Source organism: Ascaphus truei, chromosome 6 (genome assembly GCF_040206685.1).
Source record: "Ascaphus truei isolate aAscTru1 chromosome 6, aAscTru1.hap1, whole genome shotgun sequence".
Lineage (NCBI taxonomy): Eukaryota > Metazoa > Chordata > Amphibia > Anura > Ascaphidae > Ascaphus > Ascaphus truei.
In genome coordinates, this window is record NC_134488.1 from 65,882,428 (window position 1) to 65,907,218 (window position 24,791).

The 24,791-nt window shown below is 46.4% G+C and overlaps 1 protein-coding gene and 1 long non-coding RNA gene across 8 annotated transcripts in view; one reads left to right on the plus strand and one right to left on the minus strand.

Moving 5' to 3' along the window:
• Positions 1-12,125, minus strand: part of ADGRB2 (adhesion G protein-coupled receptor B2) — a 205,935-nt gene extending 193,810 nt beyond the window's left edge. For 5 of the 7 annotated variants that reach the window (XM_075604650.1, XM_075604644.1, XM_075604646.1 and 2 more), the window contains exon 1: positions 9,476-12,124. The gene's annotated coding sequence lies outside the window, so the exon portion shown is untranslated. Of the gene's footprint in view, positions 1-9,475 lie in introns of all 7 variants that reach the window. The other 2 variants (XM_075604645.1, XM_075604651.1) reach the window with 2 other exon arrangements.
• LOC142497187 (uncharacterized) overlaps positions 1-24,791 on the plus strand; it is a 113,723-nt gene that overhangs the window by 24,971 nt on the left and 63,961 nt on the right. The window lies entirely within an intron of this gene.

The following is a 24,791-nucleotide window of genomic DNA, read 5'->3' on the forward strand; positions in this document are numbered from 1 at the left end:
TGGGTGACTGACTGCCTGGGTGGCTGGGTGACTGACTGCCTGGGTGGCTGGGTGACTGACTGCCTGGGTGGGTGACTTACTGACTGTCAGGGTGGGTGACTGACTGCCTGGGTGGGTGACTGACTGACTGCCTGAGTGGGTGACTGACTGACTGCCTGGGTGTGTGGGTGCTGACTGACTGCCTGGGTGGGTGACTGACTGACTGCCTGGGTGGGTGACTGACTGCCTGACTGCCTGGGTTGGTGGGTGGGTGACTGACTGCCTTGACTGACTGTCTGGGTGTGTGACTGCCTACCCGGGTAGGTGATTGCCTGCCTGGGTGGGTGGATGACTGCCTGGGTGGGTGACTGACTGCCTAGGTGGGTGACTGACTGGGTGGGTGACTGACTGCCTGTGTGGGTGGGTGGGTGACTGACTGAATGCCTGGGTGGGTGACTGCCTGCCTGGGTGGGTGATTGACTGTCTGGGTGGGTGACTGTCTGGGTGGGTGACTGACTGACTGCCTGGGTGGGTGACTGACTGACTGCCTGGGGTGGGTGATTGATTGCCTGGCTGACTGCCTGAGTGGGTGACTGCCTGAGTGGGTGACTGCCTGAGTGGGTGACTGCCTGAGTGGGTGACTGCCTGGGTGGGTGACTGCATGGGTGGGTGACTGACTGACTGCCTGGGTGGGTGACTGACTGACTAACTGCAGGGTGGATGGGTGACTGACTGACTGCCTGGGTGGGTGACTGCCTTGGTGGGTGACAGCCTGGGTGGGTGGTTGACTGACTGCCTGGGTGCGTGGGTGACTGACTGCCTGGGTAGGTGACTGAATGCCTGGGTGGGTGACTGACTGCCTGGGTGGGTGCGTGACTGCCTGAGTGGGTGACTGCCTGAGTGGGTGACTGCCTGGGTTGGTGACTGCCTGGGTTGGTGACTGCCTGGGTGGGTGACTGCCTGGGTGGGTGACTGCCTGGGTGGGTGACTGACAGCCTGGGTGGGTGACTGACTGACTGCCTGGGTGACTGACTGACTGCCTGGGTGGGTGTGTGACTGACTGAGTGGGTGACTGCCTGAGTGGGTGACTGCCTGGGTGGGTGACTGCCTAGGTGGGTAACTGCCTGGCTGGGTGACTGCCTGGGTGGGTGACTGACAGCCTGGGTGGGTGACTGACTGACTGCCTGGGTGACTGACTGACTGCCTGGGTGGGTGACTGACTGCCTGGGTGGGTGACTGACTGCCTAGGTGGGTGACTGACTGCCTGGGAGGGTGACTGATTGCCGTGGTTGGTGACTGACTGACTGCCTGGGTGGATGACTGACTGCCTGGGTGGGTGACTGACTGCCTGGGTGGGTGGGTGGATGGGTGTGTGACTTACTGCCTGGGTGGGTGGATGACTGACTGCCTTGGTGGATGACTGCCTGGGAGGGTGACTGCCTGGGTGGGTGACTGACTGACTGTCTGGATGGGTGCCTGACTGACTGCCTGGGTGGGTGACTGACTGCCTGGGTGGGTGACTGACTGCCTGGGTGGGTGACTGACTGCCTGGGTGGGTGACTGACTGCCTGGGAGGGTGACTGCCTGGGTGGGTGACAGCCTGCCTGGGTGGGTGACTGACTGACTGTCTGGATGGGTGCCTGACTGACTGACTGGATGGGTGACTGACTGCCTGGGAGGGTGACTGACTGCCTGGGTGGGTGACTGACTGCCTGGGTGGGTGACTGACTGCCTGGGAGGGTGACTGCCTGGGTGGGTGACTGCCTGCCTGGGTGGGTGACTGACTGACTGTCTGGATGGGTGCCTGACTGACTGCCTGGGTGGGTGACTGACTGCCTGGGTGGGTGACTGATTGACTGCCTAGGTGGGTGACTGACTGCCTGGGTGACTGACTGCCTGGGTGGGTGCTGCCTGGGGCAGGAGGCTGTCACAGGGGGAGCTGGGATGGCGGGCGCAGGCTTGCCACGGCGCTTCCCCTCCATCCCACGTTGGGAGTGGGGGGGAGCGGGTCAACAGGCATTTGCGGCGCTTCCCCCCTGCCCCCGGTCCCGGTGGCTGGTGCCCGGGGCAGGAGGTAGGCGCGGGGCGCGTCTCCCTCCGGCCCACATTCCCCTCGGGTGCTCATGCAGGCGGAGAGACAGGAAGGGGTCCAGCGATTGGGGGGGGCAGCCCGCCGGACTCGGACCACTCATCCCATCCTTGGGCCCAGCAGGCCGGATACCCTGCATTCCTGCGCATGTGCGCTGAGATCTCGGCTCTGCGCATGAGCACGGGGATTGCCAGCATTTTTTTTTTCTGACAAGGGCACGGCCGCGCAGGGGACCCGGGCGGCCGGGCCTCCTGACTCACCGGGCCCGGGATGCAAACCCCGGCAGCCCCCCCCCTATTGGCGGCCCTGCACGTGATTTCTACACAGACATTTTGTTTCCACTGGAAGGAGATTTAAACCCAGTAACTTCACCAGTATTTCAGGGGGGCTGGATGTCCCTGGAGCTGAAAATATAGTGGTTCAACTATGGGGACCCCCTCCCCCATTCCAATGTTGTAAAAAAATAAAAATGAGGGGGTAAAAAAAGGAAAATTATCTTCTATAGTTACTACAGTCACAATTTCACTCCCTAATGGAAGCTAATATGCTCCATTTTATAATGATACAGAGAATCTCTATTAGTTAACAGTAATTTCAGGCGATTCAGACAGTGCTTCGTAGTTTGAATATGTGAAGCAAGTTTCTGGTCTCCCTATGCCTCAGGCCTAACGCAAGATTGCAAGTTCCCTGGGGCATAATTCATGGTTCCTGTAAAATTATCTATGCAGAACTCATTGTAAGCACTGCACAAGAAATGCTACATTAATATTTTTGAGTCTTTCTCAAAAACATTTGAGAAATACAGTATATTTAAAATCAGTAATTGGAGATAAAACATAAAGGTCCATATTCACTGAAATTCCATAAGACACCTTATAGGTTGCTCAAATGAATGGGCCAAAAAAAGGGCAGTTTTTACTAAGCAGTGATACTCCATAGTACCGGGAAATGCCTTTTGACTGATTTACTTGAATGAACTGTTAGGTGCTATATTTACTGAGCAGTGCTGGTTGGTGCCTTATAGGGTCTTATACACTTACAGATGTTAGTCTTTAAATGTGCTTTGCAAAAATTATTCTGAATTTCTCTTAAATTTTCGCATTTTCGCAAAGTTTTCATGAACAATCACATTGCATAACATTTTGTCAGAATTCTGCAAATATGGCATTATAGTGTAATGTGACATGAATGTATGCCTATTTCGCCAACTTCCAAGAAAAATATGCACCTCACTAGTAGCACCACCTAGGTCTTACAATGTCAGAATTATACAGAGCATACGAGAAAAGCAAAATGGCAGCCATCTTTAATAAGCCAAGCAAAAATAATTTTCAACAAGATAATTAAATTATGTAAAAAGCAACTTTTAGTATAAAAAAATAAGAAGTAAATGGCATACAGTGTGTGTATATATATATATATATATATATATATATATATATATATATATATATATATATATAGAATCCAATGCACAGCCGGCACACCATATGCAAGTAAATAAGTTTTGGTGCTTATCCCATAAAGCAATAACAGACCATACGATACCGGTTGCAACACGACATCAAGGGACAGCACGCAGGTAAGTAAATCAAAAATGTTCTATATTTGATAGAAGACACAAAAACCGACGTTTCGGTCCCCCCCTGGGACCTTTCTCAAGGTGGTGCCTTGAGAAAGGTCCCACTGGGGGACCGAAACGTCGGTTTTTGTGTCTTCTATCAAATATAGAACATTTTTGATTTACTTACCTGCGTGCTGTCCCTTGATGTCGTGTTGCAACCGGTATCGTATGGTCTAAATATATATATATATATATATATATATATACACAAACATATATATATATTCTGCACTATTGCAACTGGACTAACACGGCTATTTTCTGCTATATATATATATATATATATATATATATATACATACATACATACATACATACATACATACATACAGGGTCGGCTTGAAGATGGTGCCATTGGTGCGACTGCACCAGGCCTCACACTTACCGAGGTCCCAAGCTCTGTCCCGGACACCACATGTGGAGCGATTGCTGCGGTGGAAGCTTCGGAGGGAGCCAACCGCCATGTCAGGATCCCGGGGTGGGCTCCCTCCAATGCTGCCACCACATCCGCTACACAGATAGGGCTACGAGGGGAAGGGAATAGGCCCCTACACCATTGTCGTAGCTAGACATGGTCGTGCCCCCAGGCAAAGAAAAATTCAGGACCCCATTGAAATTAATACTGGCTGTCATTTTTTTCTCCCTCCCCCATCCTCTCTCTAATCATCACCAGCTCTCCCACCTCATCATCATCAGCTTCCAGTCACCAGCTCTCTCCCCTCATCATAAGCCCCCCTCAACTGCTCTCCCCCATCCTCATCATCAGCTCCCCCTCACCAGCTCTCCTCCCTCCTCATCATCAGCTCCCCCTCACCAGCTCTGCCACCTCCTCATCATCAGCTCCCCCTCACCAGTTCTGCCACCTCCTCATCATCAGCTCCCCCTCACCAGCTCTGCCACCTCCTCATCATCAGCTCCCCCTCACCAGCTCTCCTCCCTCCTCATCATCAGCTCCCCCTCACCAGCTCCCCCCCCCTCATCATCAGCTCCCCCTCACCAGCTCTGCCACCTCCTCATCATCAGCTCCCCCTCACCAGCTCTCCTCCCTCCTCATCATCAGCTCCCCCTCACCAGCTCTGCCACCTCCTCATCATCAGCTCCGCCTCGCCAGCTCTCCTCCCTCCTCATCATCAGCTCCCCTTCACCAGCTCTGCCACCTCCTCAGCATCAGCTCCCCCTCGCCAGCTCTCCCCCCCTCATCATCATCTGCTCCCCCTCACCAGCTCTCCTCCCTCCTCATCATAAGCTCCCCCTCACCAGCTCTGCCACCTCCTCATCATCAGCTCCCCCTCACCAGCTCTCCCCCCCACTCATCATCAGCTCCCCCTCGCCAGCTCTGCCACCTCCTCAGCATCAGCTCCCCCTCACCAGCTCTCCCCCCACTCATCATCAGCTCCCCCTCACCAGCTCTGCCACCTCCTCATCATCAGCTCCGCCTCACCAGCTCTGCCACCTCCTCATCATCAGCTACCCCTCACCAGCTCTCCCCCCTTCATCATCATCAGCTCCCCCTCACCAGCTCTCCCCCCCTCCTCATCATCAGCTCCCCCTCACCAGCTCTCCCCCCTCATCATCATCAACTCCCCCTCACCAGCTCTCTCTCTTCCCCTCAGCTCTCTCTCTTCCCTTCTGCTCCCTCTCTCCCGTAAATCTCTCTCTTCCCCTCGTCTCTCTCTCTCTCTCTCTCTCTCTCTCTCTCTCTCTTCCCCTCAACTCTCTCTCCCCCTCAGCTCTCTCTCCCCCTCACCTCTCTGTCTTCCCCTCAGCTCTCTCTCTATTACCTCCATCGCCGCATACCATCCACACGCCTGTCTCTACAGGGGGGGCAGGAGAGAGAACGGGCCCCCGGGCTTTGCCCAGGCTATAGCTACACCCCTGCCCTGCGATTTTGCATGCTGGTCCCGGGTATATACATGAAAGAGGTTTTCAGAACCTGTGCTGTTTTTTTTCACTCTTTTCCTCACAGTTTTCATGAGTTGGAATATCACATATACAGTATGTTCATTCTACTAGACCAGGGGTTGGCAACATGCAGCTCCCGAGCTGCGTGCGACTCTTTCAGCACCGCCACTTCCGGCGCGCGCCGACATCACAGAAAGGCATGGCGTGGAACAGTACAGGAGGCATGCCAACAGCTGGGGTGATGCCGGGCGGCAACAAGAGGCCCGACCACGCCAGCTGGGCCCCCTGCAGCCGAGAGCAGCACAGTGCAGGAGAGACTCAGCATCTGGGGAGTGGCAACGCAGGACAGTGAAGAGAGGGGCAGGCCCAATGTAAGTGTGTATGTATATGTGTGTGTGTATTTGGGGAGAGTAGTATGTGTATATTTGGGGGGGTAGTGTGTGTGTATATATGGGGGCGGTAGTTGTGTGTGTGTGTGTGTATTGGGAGGGTAGTTTTTGTGTATTTTTGGGGGGTAGTAGTGTGTGTGTGTATATTTGGGGGGGGTAGTAAGTGTGTGAGTATTTAGGGAGGTAGTAGTGTGTGTGTGTGTGTGTGTATATTTGGGGGGTGGTAGTGTGTGTGCGTCTGTGTGTGTATATTTGGGGGGCTTAGTGCGTGTGTGTACTTATTGTGAGATGCATTTTATTCCACACATATTTTTTATTTTCCCTAATTCTGATTAAAGTAAGTTGTCGTATGTTAATGCTTATACAGTACAGTATATACCAATTCGTGTGTATACAGTATATGTATGTGTTTGTGAGCGTGTAGTATTCATGCATGTGTTACAGCTCTCTGAATATTTTGGACAAATAATTTTTTTTATAAAATGGCTCTTCTTCCTTGAAAGGTTTCAGACTACTATACTAGACCGTAAAACCATACTGGATCCCACAAACTATAAGAGCTATGCCCCATGTTCACATTTTCTTAAACCAAGATAATTCATTCATGTCCTGAAAAAGAGGCCCAGTGAAACCAGTGGTAAAAGCCTTGACAATTAGTATGGTACCTATAAGTGAACTTACGGACCACAACATGTCTGCTGTTAATCAGGGCTTAGAGGAACTGTTTTTCAAAATAGTGAGAATCACGGTAGCAGAAAGTTAATCATGCATCAAGTTACATTCACTTTAGTGGGAGTCTGCATTATTAACTGTGCATTAAACTACTTCTCACTATATTCAAATAAGGGCCAAGAAATCCACACAAATGCATCTGGATAGTATGTAGATTGCGATACGTTGTCTCAGTATCACATTCTTACAATTGTTATAATGTAAATATAATGGGACAATGGGTTCCGTGGCGCTGTACATTGAGGGCGAAAACAATAACAAGCATAACGTACAGATTGCCATGAATTGATGCACAATAACAATATGTCAGGAGGCCCCTGTTTCAAGAAGCTTACAATCTAAGAGGTGGAGAGAGGAAGGTCACAAAGGTATCAGTGGGGACAGAAGGCTGGTGTCCTAAGGATGTATTCACAACATTTATATGAAGGTGTTGTCTCTGAGTCTCATAGGAACAGTATGTGCATTGGAAGCTCATCGGTGGATAATATGCATATCTTATTCTACTACCTCAGAAATATCATCCAGGATCCCTATGATGTACTTCTCACCATGCAGAGTTATCCAGTGCACATAATTTGCCAAATATAATCTTACACGGACACATACCCCTCATCTCTAAAACCCAGAAAACTTTATATGTTCTAATCCTACAGACATCAGAAACACAAACAATACATCTCCAAAACCCACAAAAACATCAGAGACACATACAGTACTTTGCATGTCTTAGTTTAGGAGAGATATCAGGACCACGACTGCTACACAGTACAAAAACCCTATGCCATTTCTATCATGGAAGTCTTTATCACTTAATGGTATATTGCTCAAACTGAATTTTCCCTGCACATCACAATTCCTGGTTTCCATTTTTTAGGAGAGGATGTCTTTTGAAATAATCAAAAATGAAAATAGCTTGCTCCCTCACAACATAACACAAATGAATAGAGAGGACCTTACTCATTACCACCTTGTGCTCTATTCCATGAACCAGCCTGTAAAAGGATCACAAATTTCTCATAATCACTGACTCTCAAACCAGGTAATAAATCAAACTGAACACTTCAGTCAGACTGCTTGACTGGTTAATTTCTACAATACCACAGGTTACCCAAACATATCATGACAATCCTGACAATGCTGTGTGATATACATTCACGTATTCTATTATATTATTCGTTGTGGATCATGAAATGGGTACATTGCTGTATCAGGTACGGTCTCCTCTTTCCTTTTAGTAACAAGGCTCTTTTAACCAGTCCTTGCTGAGAATCCGGCTTCAATGTTCTTCCGCCACCACGTAAAAATGTAAAAGAGATATATTCCATCCCAAACGAAAATGTATGCAATATGAGATAATTACCCCAGTGTGATCTTACCCTAACAATTTACTCTTTCCTGAAAAAAGGGCTTTGCTTTTGTCTCCAACAATTAGCTGAAAGTTTCTTTAGCAATATGAGTTTAAATAATTGCATCTCTTCACCCAATAATTTTACTTATGTGTCTCAAAGCCCTTGACTTGATAAAAGCATCCATTAATTACCTATGCCAGGGGGACCTACAGCACATTACAATGACTAAATGGAAAAATGTCCCAACAATTTGTTCACACCAAGCTACAAGAGTCAAATCCATGTATAAGGCAAATGACATCAAATGACATCCAACGTTTTTCCCAGAATGACCATGGTACAGTACAGATATTTCTCGTAAGTAGGACAGAGATCAAAGGAAATAAAAACAGCTTAATCCCTTTCCATGCCAGAGTCCACTAAAGTGTTCTTAGAAGTAGATAGATACATAACAGGGGAAATATTAATGTACTGAAAAGATAGATAGATAGATAGATAGATAGATAGATAGATAGATAGATAGATAGATAGATAGATAGATAGATAGATAGATAGATAGATAGATATCTGAAGAGAGAAGACAGCAAATAGATGATAGATACATGGATTAATAGATGAATAAATGACAAATAAATGTGTATATACTGTAGTAGAAGAATAAACATTTAGACATAAGTAGATAAACTGATGCGTCCATAAACACTTAAATGAATTATAGATGCATAGAGAAGTATATAGATTAACAAGAGAAATAGTGGATAGATTGATTTCTATTTGAGGGTACACACAGGACCAAATATCTGTATAGTGAATCCTTCATATACTCCGAATATATACAGTTACATGCAGCAGTGATGTTTTGCAAAGCCAAGTGCTATCTGTTAGAATTTCCAACTGAAATGCAGAATAAAAACCTGAGTAGGAAACATCTGCATTCCCTGCCCATTACGGAGACTGTGTGATATGGGCAGCACAGAGAGATGGGAGACATGCTGGAGATGTGAGCACATAGTAAGGGAGCAGAACAAGAGGCTGAGAGACAGACACATACTGTACAGTACAATGATAACACACCAAACAAAACACTAGTGAAAGGGGGCAGAGGAGGCAGCTATCATAGTGTCTGCACTGCAGGGATGAGGCGTTACAATGGGCAGAGGGGTTCATCCGTGTCACTGTCACTGCAGAGGAGGGTGACCTCCTAATGCGACTATCGTGGATTCAATCGTGATAAAGATCTAATGCAGATTCACTGAGCATTACAACAAAACCCAGATCCCTAACATCTAACTCAACATCTTGCATGGAGTTTGATTTGAGGGTGGGGGTCCTATAAGGTTGGAGTTTGATAATAAATGAGCCCTCTCCCTCCACACACTGGGTGACACACAGGGGTCTCTACCTCTCTTACCTGGTCGCTGTTAGCAGTACTTTAAAGGGTGGGAGGCTGTGTCCTGCCGCCTCGGATGTGCCATGATCTGGGGTCTCTTCCTCTTCTTCTCTCCCTCCTGATGAAGTTTCCTTCACATCTCTCAGGATAAGTTTATGCCTGCGGAACTCAGCGGCGTCTGCTGTGTGTATGTGAGTGTGTGTGTGTGTGTACAGTATCTGTATGTATGTGTGTATACGTACAGTATCTGTATACTGTATATATGTGTGTATGTACAGTATCTGTATGTATGTGTGTACAGTATCTGTGTGTGTGTGCGTGTGTACAGTATCTGTATATGTGTGTGTGTGTGTATATAATATGCGTGTGTGTTTATTTGTATATCGTGTGTGTGTGTGTGTGTGTGTGTGTGTGTGTGTGTGTGTGTGTGTGTGTGTGTGTGTGTGTGTGTGTGTGTGTTATATGTGTTATATGTGTTTGTGTGTGTCTCTAACGTTTGTATCAATTGTGTATCTAGTGCCTGCCTTATGTGTGTCTAATCATGCACATATATTGTGTGTGTTTTGTATGAATGTATCTAGTGTATGTGTGTATTTGTATACACTTTGTGTGTAGTGGCTGTGCAATGTGTTTATCGCCTGCTCAATCTGTGTGTAATCTGAACATACAGGTAATGAAATGTGTTTTGTGTTAACAGTCTGATCTGTGTGTCTGGGGGAATCGTCAGATGTTTGTGTGTGACTGTGACAGTGTGTGTTTGTGTGATAGTGTGTGTTTGTGTGATAGTGTGTGTGGGTGTTTGTGTGATAGTGTGTTTGTGTGTGACTGTGACCGTGTGTGTTTGTGTGATAGTGTGTGTGTGTTTGTGTGTTTATGTGTGTGGGTGTTTGTGTGACAGTGTGTGTGTGACAGTGTGTGTGTGGTGTGTGTGTGTGTGGTGTGTGTGTGTTTGTGTGTGTGTGTGTGTGTGTGTGTGTGTGTGTGTGTGTGTGTGTGGGTGTGTGGGTGGGTGTTTGTGTGTTTGTGTGACAGTGTGTGTGTGAAGGTTGTAACAATATATCGCTACACAATGTGAGTTGTTGCTACACACCTGTCGTGTAAGAGCCTGCGCTGTGTCACACAGCGGTCGCTGTGGCTCAGGCCCCTTGCCCGGTGTCAGTGCTTGGTAACGTCAGTGCCCGGTTATCTGTTCCGGTGCCCGGTTATCGGACCCAGTTATCAGACCCAGTGCCCGGTTATCGGTTCCGGTTATCGGACCCAGTGCCCGGTTATCGGTTCCGGTGCCCGGTTATCGGACCCAGTTATCAGACCCAGTGCCCGGTTATCGGTTCCGTTGCCCGGTTATCGGACCCAGTGCCCGGTTATCGGTTCCGTTGCCCGGTTATCGGACCCAGTGCCCGGTTATCGGTTCCGTTGCCCGGTTATCGGTTCCGGTGCCCAATTCGCTGTGTCAGTTCCAGGATTTCGGTATCTGTGACCCGGTTTTCGGTGTCAGTGTCCGGTGCTCAGTACGAGTTCCCAGTTATCAGTTTGAATGCAAAGTTCTCCGTGTCAGTGCCGGGTCTCGGTGCCGGGTCTCGGTGCCGGGTCTCGGTGCCCGCTTAAAGATGTCCCCGGTGCCCGGGTGTCAGTGCTTGGCGGGGTGTCCCAGGTTTCCGGGTGTCAGTGCTTGGCGGGGTGTCCCAGGTTTCCGGGTGTCAGTGGTTGGCGGGGTGTCCCAGGTTTCCGGGTGTCAGTGGTTGGCGGGGTGTCCCCGGTTCCGGGTGTCAGTGCTTGGCGGGGTGTCCCCGGTTCCGGGTGTCAGTGCTTGGCGGGGTGTCCCCGGCTCCGGGTGTCAGTGCTTGGCAGGGTGTCCCCGGTTCCGGGTGTCAGTGCTTGGCGGGGTGTCTCCGGTTCCGGGTGTCAGTGCTTGGCGGGGTGTCCCCGGTTCCGGGTGTCAGTGCTTGGCGGGGTGTCTCCGGTGCCCGGGCAGACAGAGGCCCGCGTTGCCCACGGGCAGGGAGCTCATGTCCAGCCTCTCCCCTCCGGGTTTAGCAGCGGGATGCCAGGTTATCTGCCCCTCTCTCCCCCCTCTATCTGTACGTGCAGCAGCCTCTCCCCCTCCTCTATCTGTATGTACCGGGATCAGTCTCTCTGCTTCTCCATCTCTCTCCTCTCTCTCTCTATCCTTCAGTATTTCGTCCTCAATCTCTCTCTCAGTCCCCCATCTCTCTCTCCCTCTCTCTCCCTCTCTCAGTTTCTGCAGCTCTCTTCTGTGCCGTCTTTCTCTGTGTGTCTCTCATCCATTCTCTCCTTCTCTCTCTCCTCTTCTCTCCCCCTCTCCTCCTCTCTCTCTCCCTCTCCTCCTCTGTCTCTCCCCCTGTCTCTGCAGCTCTGCTCTCCGCGCGCTCTCTCTCCCTGGCTGAGGATGGAGAATGCGCGGGGTGCGCGTGACAGAGGGCGAGGGAGCAGCGCGCGCCAAGGTGACCAGCACCCCGAAATATAAAGAGCGGGAAAGGGAGCAACGTGAGGGGAGAGAAAGAAGCCTGTCAGCATAAGGGAGGGGGAGCTGCCTGTCAGCATGAGGGGAGCAACCTGTCAGCATGAGGGGAGCAACCTGTCAGCATGAAGGCAGGGAGAGCAGCCTGTCAGGATGAGGGGGGCAACCTGTCAGCATGAGGGGAGCAACCTGTCAGCCTGAAGGCAGGGAGAGCAGCCTGTCAGGATGAGGGGTTGCAAGAACGGGTCGGTTGGTTCATGCAACATCTCATGCTGACCAACTGCCCCCTCATACTGCTCATAGTACTGCAGATTATCCACATTGCAGTTCAACCAGTATTGAAAAGGTTAATGAAATGCGAGGGGGCTCCTTTCTTATAGAGCGGGTACAGCTAGTAACTGTCCCATATAACCTCTCCCTGTAACTCCTCCTATTACTTCATATAACTGCTCCCTATAACTCTTCGTATTGCTCCATATAACCGCTCCCTATAACTCCTCCAATTGCTCCATATAAGGCCTGTATTATTGTAAGTGCTTGTGCACATGACGTTGCGCGTGCACGTGGCGTGCGCGTTTTGCGCATATAGGCCAAACGATGATGTGCACGACTAGGAGGCGTGGCCATGACGTCACAAGGGTAGGTTTTTTTCCTGCCTCACTGTGATTGGCTCACATTGTTACATGGCACGGTAGCTGCTCGAAAAGATACACTGTCATAGGGAGACAGGTATTTCTCATGCGCGCACGCGCTTACCATAATATAGTCCTAACCAATCCCTATAACTCTTCCTATTACTCCATAGAACCTCTCCCTTTAACCCCTCCTATTGTCCCATATAACCGCTCCCTAAAACTCCCCTATGTGTTGTGTGGTTTGTATATTTTGCCTGTACAGCAATGCTGCATTATATACAGGAATACAGAAATAAACAATAATAACATGATAGTAAAGATCAGAGCTGTGGGTATACCTGTTCTGTTCAATACAGTAACTACTCAGGGTGAGAGTCCCAGGATGTTATAATGTAACATCGCATGCCATAGCTCAGGACAGCACTGTTGCTGTGTGGTCCAGCTACCTCAAAGACATCACTATGCTGAAGAAGAGATGGACATGCTGTGGAAGAGATGAACATGGACACACTGTGGAAGGGACGGAGATGGACCCGCTGTAGAAAAGATGGACATGGACATTCTGTAGAAAAGATGGACATGGACATGCTTTGGAAGAGATGAACATGAATACACTGTAGAAGAGATGGACATGCTGTAGAAAAGATGGACATGGACACGCTGTAGAAAAGATGGGCATGCACACGCTATGGAAGAGATGGACATGGACATTCTGTAGAAGAGATGGACATGGACACGCTGTGGAACAGATGGACATGGACATGCGGTAGAAAAGATGGACATGGACATGCTGTAGAAGAGATGAACATGGACATGCTGTAGAAGAGATGGACATGAACACGCTGTAGAAGAGATGGACCTGGACCCGCTGTAGAAGAGATGGACATGGACACGCTGTAGAGGAGGTGGAGATGCTGTGGAAGAGATGGATCCAGGTAAGAATTTCATTTAATGCTCCATACTCATACCAATGAATGGGATTGTACAGTATATAAATTAGTGCTGAGTATGTCCACATGATTCTGTGCTATTCACTCAGAAGGTCTGAACCATCCCCCTGAAGAATAAACCTTGGTGGTTTGGAAAGCTGCATTGTAAGGCCATGATTATAGTGAGCGAGACGGCGTGTGTGATTTTGCGCGCTGTGCGAACAGAGTGCAGCAGTTCTATAGGGATGGCCATAGTGCGTACAAGTGCGGGCGCGATTAAGAGCGACTGCACAGCAGATTTTTCAAAAGACAATTTTGTACTTTCCCGCGACGGCAGCGTCACGTGAGCGGTTCAGCCAAACTGTGCATGCAATGTCTTGTATATAATGTATACCCTGTTCACTTATGTAACTGTATTTGAAACCATGTATTATTTGTCATCTTTACTCTATGCCCAGGACATAATTGAAAACGAGAGGTAACTCAATGTATTACTTCCTGGTAAAATATGTTATAAATAAATAAATAAAAAGAGGGCGAACGAGCCTGGTGACGCGTCCGCCACGCCTAACCATCATCTCAATCCTAAAATCACACATCGCTCGGGCGACAGGCGCGCGCGACGCCATGCCCTCTGTCGCACGCGCGTGCCCCTACTATAATAGCCTGAAACATAACTTGTGGAATAAAAATCTTGTTTCAACATAGGTTGTTGTTGTTTTTTCTCTCTAACTGGCTAACATGTATCATCCCCCCTGTTGTCAACAGAACATGGAGAACTAGGAAACATTCTGAAGCTAACCTTGTACATAAAGCCTCTGTCAATAAATAACAATATGAAAAGAATCACATCTGTTATTACTGAGGGCTGGAGAGCAGAGGAAATAATTCAGAATGAACATGCTGTACCATATTTACTAAAGTCAACCATCTGCAAAACTGGAGCAAAACCAATTGCCAAATTTGTATTGGGCGTCAAAATTACGCAAAACATGCTGGGAGTAACTTTCCGGACTGAAGAGGCACGAGTCTCCAACTTCAACCTGAGAGATCACGTCTGACGCCAATTCGTCATCATTGAAGGCAGGGCCGGCTAGAAGTTTTGCAGGTCTTGTTGCAGTGGGGTTTTTTTTCGGGGGCCTCTTACCTTGTCTGGTGCGGCATCTATTCCAACTACGCAGCGTCATGACGTTGCGGTATCATGTGATGTCGCAGCGCCATGCAGCGTCACATTGCCATGGCAAAGCAGAGCCATGTGGCATCACGATGTTATGGCAATGCGATGCCATGTCCGTTGTGATGCCATAACAACGAGACGCTGCAGGAGGAGATGTCGCCGGACAAGGTAAGAGACCGTAACAGCAGCCCTGCACTCTCTCCCGGCAATCAGTTTAACTGTTGTGGGAAAGAGAGCGGGGCTTAGTGCAGAGGCCATCAAGCCAGCTTTGATTGAAGGGATGGAGGTTGCACAAGGGATCCAGATGCAGGAGAGATCAGCATAATGCCCTATCACCTATGACCCTTCTGCCACAACCTCGTTCTGCCAGAAATCATTTTACGCATTTAATGAACATAAATGACCTTTTAGAGGGGTTCAAAGTAAAGGCAGCTGGATTAAGGGAATATATTATTTCTGTACATAATAATTTATAATTGACATTTATTGACTTTTGTTTTATTAACACACCTGTAAATACAATCATTGTAACTTTTAGAGTTTTATTTCACAATGCACTATCTATTGTTTTTAATGATATATATTTTTTCTGTTTTATTAGTTCTACTTATCATATGACGGATTCATATTTAGTTACATTATGTAGAACTTATTAGCACCATCCTATTTACTTTTCTATAAAACAGAATTATGTTTATTCTTTACTTATAACTAGTGTTAGTAAATATAAATTATTACTGTCATATTATTTATAATGGTCATACAATGACAATAATACATTTTGTTGACCTATATAATGAAAAATCTGTGCTGCATTAATACAGTACATAGCAACTTCATTCTGCCCTTAACAATATAAGCAGACTTTTTAGGGTTTACGTTATATTTGGCGGATGATTTTGACACACATTCTCCTTTTTTTGGACGCATAGAGACATTGTTTTTTTTAGTATATACAGTTCTATCTACACCTGTATGTCAAGTGCAGACCATTTCTGCGTGCCCAAAAAATAGACAAAAAATATTATTTTTGCTGTTGATGACACAGACTAAGAAATGTTAGGTTAGTGCATAGACACGCAAAATTACATTACATTTCCATGCACCATTTTTGCAGCAAAAAAGCCGTGTGCGACGTTCTGCATTAGCAATAAGTAAATTCAGTGGTGGATTAAAACCCTCGGGGGCTTTAGGCACCAAGACTCTGGAGGACTTCCCTCTATGGCGAACCTTCTCCTGCAGCAGCGTGGCGCTATGAAGTTACGGCATCATGTGATGTTGCGTTGTCATGAGAATGCGACACTGCAGGAGGAGGGCTGCTGCGTAGAAGGTAAGAGACAGCCCTCTCTTACACATACGCACCATACCTTAGGCGGCTGCTACATGGGAAGCTGGGGAGCCCCAGCACACCGCAATCTTCCTGGGCCCCCTAACCTTGGGGACCGCTAGGCACATGCCTAGTGGGTAACACGGCACTGAGTTATTTCTAAGGTAGGTATACAGATGCATTGTTAACTATTTTGATGTGAAACTTTGTCCCCTGTTCAATATGATACAAAGCTTTCTTCCCCCCTTCCCCTTGCAAATTAAGCCAGCTTACATTTTCAAGAAGAAAGGAAAGGCGGCACATTGAATAGCGGCCTTTGAGTGCTACTGTAAGTGCTATTTCTTTTAGAGGAGAATGAGCTGTGGATGACTTGATATGTGCATGTATTTGGCCTCATTATGCACGGCAACAAGTTGATTTATATGGAGAGTAAAATGGTACATTTTACTCTGCACACGAATTGCTGCTCTAGCAGCAGATTTCACAGAAAGAGTCACAGATTCTCCAGTGACAGTTGACAGCGTCACATTAGCAAGATGAATAATGTGTCACATTTGTTTCTGAAACTGTTACGCTGACATGACATTTTGCTGCATTATGGTAACAATGTTATCTCGGCGTCGGTGGCCCTTGGGGGTCATGCTTCATTAGGTCTTCTTGATGTAAATGGGTGGTCCCCACGCTGTGGCATAAGTGCCAAGCGGTGGTTTGCTACATTGTGACAGGTCTCATAAAGGTCTTTATCCAAAAAAGCAAAGAGAGAGTGTGCAGTAGTTATATAAATCCCAGAGAAAACCAGACGTTAAGATACATTTATTTTGTATCTGGGACCCCCCCAATCTTTTCGGCATCTGAAAATGTATCTTGTTGGTGCAGTGATTAATATCATAGCCGAGCAAACAAATGTCATTAGATAAAGATCTCTAAAGATAAAGTGAGGGAGCATGTACTGCACCGACACACTTTATTCGAGCAAATACCCAGTATGTACCTGGCAGATACCTGGAATGCGCCGCTCCTCACCTCTGACAAGCCCCGTTGTGTTTGCCTTCCCAGCCTGGGTTCATGCCTGGCTGACGGGCGGCTGATCTGTTAAATGATAATGATTAGGATTTAATAGGCTGCAATGCTTCGCGTGTCTACCAGATGGCATAAATTCATGAATTGTAATGCAGTATATATATATATACTCTGCAGTATTGCAGCCAGCGGGAATAAAATGCTTCAATCCCTGCCTGGAAAATAACCCAATGCACTCGGGCAGAAAACAGTCACAAACCTCAATACACCCGGGTATACCCGAATTCGTGGGACTAGCCGAGCTCGAATAAAGTGTGTCGCCAGTGTATGAAGAAGGGTATTTAGCATATGTGCAGACTGCGAACATTGGTTCTATTATCTACAATTGGGAATGACTTGGAATTATACAATGAGCATTTTTGATAAATAAAATAAAAATAATTATTGTTCTGGTGTAGAATACATTGCCTGGCGCTCTGAGTTATGCATTTGATTAGCTTGCTTAAATCTGCAGTTCAAGCAATATCCTACGTGTGTGTGTGTTTTTTTTTTTTTAAATAAATCAGTTCTGTACTATGAGAAAATACTTGTAGCATTTAAATAAATAAAAAACATTTTAAAGACATTTATTATGTATTCTAATGCAACAGGTATTTTTGTTCCTATAGCAACCATATGCAAAGTCACATCCCCTTCCCCTTCTGAAACAGCATCACCTTTTTTAGCCCTGTCCTCTCTAGCAGTGAACCAATTGAATCTAGTGCCTGCCTGGTCACATGATCTTCCTCACAGAACTTTGGCTGTCAGTGCAGCAGAAGATTACCCAAGATGCATTAATGAACCCCCAGCCGAATTTCAGTGATCGATTAAAGGAGAACGGATCAATCAGCAACTTAGCTAATCACTTGTCAGTGTGTAGATTGTATTGATGCACGTATTGAATGAAAATTATAAAAAAAAAAAAAAAATGACAGCGTGAACTGCAGCTTTAAAGAGGCAGGCCAAACATTGGATTGAAGCAGCGGGTCACAGATGCTGAACCCCATTAATTTCAGCTCCAGAGACCCCCTGCTTCCCGAGATACTTACCTCCGTAGGGTGAGGTGCTGGTAGCATTTTACTATATATACGTCCGTTAATTGAAGCTGACTCAGTCAGCAAAAAGGTGACAATTATCTTCATAAACTGATGCTTAGAATGTCCATGTCTCATAGTTAATATACTGTCTATACATCTTCCCCATGCGTGTGGGTGAAGAAATAAGCTCTATTCCCATGAATGGGGGCTTCAAATCTTTTCCAGGCAGCACACAGCATATTGTAGAGGGGGCCTAAGTGTTACTTTTCGGGGGAAACATATCTATGTCCTCCCTTTATACATACTCCTTATACATTAACGGCACTAGAATCTGGATGTATATGAGAGGCTGGCTATGCCAGTACAGCAGGGATTGGATATCACTATGAACCAAATGCTTTGAGAGCTGCATACGGAAAGGCTTAATTCCAAGCCATCTGTCCCAGGGAGACTGTAAATGAAAGACCAAAGCCCTTAGCAGAGTTTCTGAATTGTAAGAGATATATAAATTGACAGCTTGTAAACTTAGATGTATTTTTCTATGTTTTTTTTTTTACATAGAGGAAGCATCTTTCAATCAAAAACACAACTGTTACTTTAAAAGCTGGCACACATTTCTGCTGCTAATACCTTTCCTTGCCAACGTGCATTACAGTACATCCAACACATTTTGGAAATAAACATTTTTCGGTCCCCCCAGAATGTTTAATCAAAGAAAAAATGGTTACTGATCTCCGACTACAGTGTAGCAACCTGCACTGATGTGTGTGACAGACTCTTACATTCCTATATAAGTATATTTTGGGATGGCTAGCCAGGAATGGTCAAGATTTGTACAGCCAATAAAACAAAATCTGGCACTGCCTCCAAATACAGTCCAGCAATAAGTGCTCCTGCTGGAAGGAATCCTCACTAGAAAACCCTGATTTAAAACTCCACTGTGTAACACCAATTGCTTTTGCCAAACGGTTCCACCTTTGTCAATGTTTCTTTTTATGTATCAGGCTAATTGTTTATGGGGAAGTGAGAGTCTCTTAAGCTCTGCACTGAAACTATCGTGCAGTGCTCTTCAAGTCTTCTAGCAGAGAGGATTTACAATTTTTCTTGGCATCTTTGGCTGTTTTCTTAAAGAAGGAATCCACTCTACCCGAATTTAAAATGGATTGTTTTTGTTAATCCTGCTAATTAACAAAATGTCTCTGTTTTCTGAAGTCATTTGTGACCTTTTTTGATCTTACCCTTTAAGATCTTTCTTTTTTTTCTGCAATAGGCCAGTGAGAATTGCAAATTTGGTCAATCTCTTTGTGTTAAGGGGTGTTTCTAATGTACATATAGTAATGAGATGTTTCAAATTCTGCCTGTAGGCCTGTCATTTGTTTTTGTTCATAACACTGCTAAACAGGAAGCGACCCGCAAGTCTGAGGTAGGATATCGATCACCGACCTGAACCAAAAGATAGAGACCTGAACAAAGAATAGAATAGTCGGGGTCACAGGTATTGGACGAGGCAAGCGACAGAGGTGCAAGTTCAGGGTCACAGGCTGGAAACAAGGCAGGGTGAAGATCAACAGAAACACAGGAGCCAGATACAGTAGGAACTATGCTGTGTCAATATCCTGGAGGAAGTCCTGCCTCTTTATATATAAGCATATGTGTCACAGAGGAGTGCTTCCTGGTAATACACAGGTTATTAAGAATTTCTATTAGTGTTAGGGACCCTTGAGATGTGGTCTGCCGTGTAGTGGCTCAGGGGCTTACAACACTTTGGCCAAAATGTTAAACTAAAAGACCATTTTATTTCATAGATATCTATACATATATATTTAGGCACTGTACCGTGTATAAGTTTCACTGGATGTGCACTGAGCTTTGTCTGTGTTTCATGTTCTGTCTCTGGTTTTAAGTATCTCAAATTCCCCCTGACCTTACCCTATCACAGAGCTGAGTGGGGAGAGAGGAAGAGAAGGAATTTCAAATGCATGGTTTGAGGAGAAAAACATGAAAAACAGACAGTATTCTTAGGCTGGCAGGGAGTTTCAATTTAAAAGCTACAGGGTTGATTTCCTTCAGAATTTTATAAGGACCAATGTACTTAGGACCGAGCTTGGCTGAGGGCAGCATGAGGCGAATATTCCTGGTGGAGGGGAGGAGGTGGTCACCTGCATTTAGCCTTGTGTCCCTTTTGTAGAATGGCCGCTTTAGCGAGAGAGGTATGGATTTGTTTCCAGAGGTCCTGGAGTTTGAGATCCACCGCAGAGAACCCAAAGGCCATGACAGACGACAGGAGGATGGCAGGGTGGTACCCATAAACACAGAAGAATGGGGATTCTTGAGAAGAGTCATGTTTAAGGAGTTTCGTGCAAACTCAGCAAAAGGGAACAGTTCCGCCCAATTATCCTGCTGTTCGGATACAAAGCAACAAAGGAACTGTTCTAATGACTGGTCGGTCTATTCTGTTAGGCCATTAGACTCTGGATGGTAAGCTGAGGAAAAATTGAGAGAAATTCCCATTATGGTACAGAACGCTCTCCAAAACTTGGAAACAAACTGCGATTCCCAGTCTGAGACGATGACCGAGGGTACCCCGTGCAAGCGAAAATTTCCCTGATGAAAATTTCCATGAGTTCCGAGGTGGAGGGTAATTTTTTCAGGGGAATTAAATTAGCCTGCTTAGTAAAGCGATTGACCACTACTAGAATAGTAGATATGCCTTGAGAGGGCGGCAGTTTGACAATAAAGTCCATTGCAAAATGGTTCCATGTCCGGTCAGGGAATGGCTGTGGTAGGAATAAGCCACAGGGAAGAGTTCTGGGTTCCTTGGATTGAGGACAGGTGGCCACAAACTCTTTGATATCACTCAGAATCTCTGGCCTCCAGTACGTGCTTTATAAATATTCAGACATTTTCTTCACTCCGGGATGACCAACGAAGTTGGATTGATGTCCCCAGCATAGAACCTCTTCGCGGAGGTACGTAGAGTTTTGAAGGAGGTACCGGTGCTTGAGCAGGGACTCCTGACTGTGCTAGAAGAATCTTCTTTAAAAGGGGGAGATTAAACTGAGGAGATGATGCAGGCAGGAACAATGGGGCCCTTATCCGTCTTGACGGTCTCTTCAATAGAGAATTGCCTGGACAAGGCGTCAGCCTTAATATTATTTGAGCCTGGACTAGAGAAGATTATAAAATTGAACCCAGTGAAGAACAAAGCCCATCTGGCTTGGCATGTCCAAAGTGAGAATTGTGATCGGTGAACTAGTTCCTTCCAAAAGAGGATTTTTTTGTTTGCCTGCCTTTGGATCAATATACTGTAAGTACGGATATAGAATAAAGTATCTGTCGTCTAAATTTAGCATAGGTTGAACTTGATGGATGTATCTCTTTTTTCAACCTCATCTACTATGTAACTGTAACTATGATGCATTCTTTGAGTGCCATCTTGTTGGTGAGGAGCTCTTGTTTCTCAAAGTTATAGTTTCCGCAGCGGAAAATTTCTTAGAAAAGAAGTCAGAGGGGTGTAACCTCTCTCGAAAGTCTTCATGTGAGAAAAAACCACTCCTGCCTCCACATCCGGGACGTCGACTGTAAGGACAAAATGACTAGCTGGATTGGAATGAATCAAGATAGGTGCAGACAAAAAATCTTGTTTTGAGTTTCTGGAAGGCTGCTTGGGCTTCGGGAGTCCATTTGGAGGGAACCGCTCATTTTTTTTGTCAGCATCGTGATAGGAGCTACCACATAGGAAACATTTCGGAAAATGCACCTGTAATAGTTAGAGAGCGAAGCCCAAGAAGCATTGTATGGGCTTGAGCTCCATAGGTAAAGGCCATTCAAGAACTGCTGCCACCGTAACTGTGTTCATTTCAGGCCATTGGAGGAATTGATATATCCTAGGAAGGCAATTTTCTCTTATTCAAATTGACACTTTTCTAACATGGCATAGAGGTGATTGTCTCAAAGCCTTTGCAGCACTTGCCTGACCTGTGCCCGGTGTTTTACCATGGAATTGGAGAATATAAGTATATTGTCAAGATAGACTATGACAAAGAGATCCAGGAGGTCACAAAATGTTTAGTTAATAAAGTCTTGAAATACAGCAGGAGCATTGCATAAGCCAAAGGACATAACTTGATATGCTTAATGACCATCTCGTGTATTGAAGGCAATCTTCCACTTGTCACCCTCCCGAATGTGGATGAGATTGTAAGCCCTGAATAGATGCAATTTAGTCAAAATGGTTGTACCTCGCAAACGCTATAAGAGTTCACAAATCAGAGGAAGCAGGTATCTTGTTTTTATAGTGAGTTTGTTCAGACCCCAATAATCAATACATCACCTTAGGGAGCCATCTTTCTTCTCAACAAAAAAGAATCTGGTTACAGCAAGGGAACTAGACTTGCGAATAAAGCCCCTTTGAAGATTCTTCTGGATGTACTCGCACGTAGCCTTGGTTTCGGGCTCCGAGAGCAGATAGATACGGCCACAGCGAGCACAAATCCTGGCAGGATATCAATGGGGAAGTCATACAGCCTGTGTGGGGGTAATACTTCTGCCTGTCTGTTTATCAAAGACATCGGTGTAGTCCATATAGGGGCTCGGGAGCCCGAAGCTGGAACTATCGGGATCATGCTGAATCTCTAATATGGGGCAAGGAGCTTGGAGGCAGATCGCAGTGCAGGATTTTCACCATGCCGTTACCTGATCAGTGACTCAGTCAATACTGGGGTTACAGTCCTGCAACCACGGAAAGCCCAGTAAGATAGTGCAGGTTGGGGAGCAGATAACATTCAAGTTATAGTGCCTGGAATAAGAGGTCTCCCATCAATGGTAAATTACTAATCTTTTGGGACATGACGTGAGATGTTGTGAAGGCTTCATCAATGGAGTTGCCAGCAGCGCCAGAGTCCATAAAGGCCTGTGTATGTGTGGAAGAAGATCTCCATGATATGTTGATAGGAATCAGGAGCTGTTGATGGGATCTTGGAGGAGGAATAGCAGAAATGCCTAGAGAAGAATCCTTCACACTATAGGCGCTGGATTTTCACGACTTAGCTGGGCACTTCTGAGCAAAGTGTCTCCTACCCCCACAGAACAGACAGAGACCTCTGATATGTCTCCTATGCTTTTCATTTTCGGACAAACTCGTATCAGCTACTTGCTTTGGCTAAGACAAAAAAACAACAGCGCAAACGCATAGTGAAGAAAGTTCAGAATATGTATTAATATGCAAAAGGTAAAATATCTGCGTACATCAGCTGGTACCGAAACGGGTCTTCTCTATGACTGGGTAACCGACGGAGGATCGATAGAAGTCTGAGGGACATTCCCTGTTGCCGAATAAGATCTAACTTATAGATCCTTTGCCTCCCATCTGATGGTTCAGCTGTTCCTGTGGGTGCTGTGTGTTCGTGCTCCTCTGCTGCTGGTGACGTACGGTGCCGGGTAATATATGCTTGAGTGCATGCAATGCCTTACTTATTCCTATCTGATGTACGCAGATATTTTACCTTTTGCATATTAATACATATTGCGAACTTTCTTCACTATGCGTTTGCGCTGTTGTTTTTTTGTCTTACTGTTTTAGGGGTGTTGAGTCACTCTGTTCTTGCTACAGCAGCAGACGTCAATTCATTCAACTATAGGTTGTTGTCTTTATTATTAACCACATAGGTGTTTATTTTATTGGGTACAATACATATCACTTAGACATTAGAGAATAATATTAGTAGCGCACCTTAATATCTTCTTTTCACCTGCATGGGCTAGTCTTCAGCTGGCAGTGCCCCCGGTGAGAAACTGGAAGTGGGGTGCAGAAAGGAATGTGGGAGTTCTGCACAATCGTTCTCGCTCCGTTTGATGTTCTCTAATACGCAGGTCCATGCATATACACAGAGCGATGAGATCCTCCAAATTGGTTGGGACATTTCGACAAGTCTGCTCGTTTTCAGACGCTCGGATAAGCCCTGCCAGAAGACGGCCCCAGAGCCAGGTTATTCCAACCCGCCTTAGCAGCTGGGATCTAAAAATCAATAGTGTCTTGCCCAACGGTGCATGTACCCTGATGGATCTAAAGCAGCGGCATGGAGGCAGAGTATACCCGTCCTGGGGCATCAAAGACCATCTAAAAAGCCTGGATGAGGGCGGTTGAGTCATTTACCAGAGCAACATCACTCACCCATTCTTGAGATGCCCACGCCAGGGCCTCGTTGGAGATCAGGGAGATGATGTATGCCACTTTTGCCTGACGAGAAGCAAACATGAACGGCTGGAGCTCAAACCGAATAGAGCACTGGTTTAAGAATCCCCTGCAGACAGTAGAATCTTCTCCATAATATAGCGGGGTACAGATACAAGGTTCCCGAAGGGCTGGAGGAGCCGCGAGTGCTGGAGTTGCAGGGGTTGGGGAAGACTGGAGGGTTTTCAATCTGGAAACAATGGTGTTCAAAGAAGAGGAGATTAGGGTCAGTTGCTCGGTTTTGGTCCAAAAGGCATTTCTCCTGATTTTCTAGGAGATTCCTGTAACAGGGACTTATCACTGTTTGAGAGAAACTGCCTCTAAACCCAGGCGATCAACCAGACTCCACCTGGCTGATTAGGAATTTTAGAAAATCCTGATGTGAGAAACAGGAGAGAGATTCCTTAGCTCACATTTGGACTGACAAAAGGAGAAGGAGGACTGCAGAGATTTCCTTAGCCC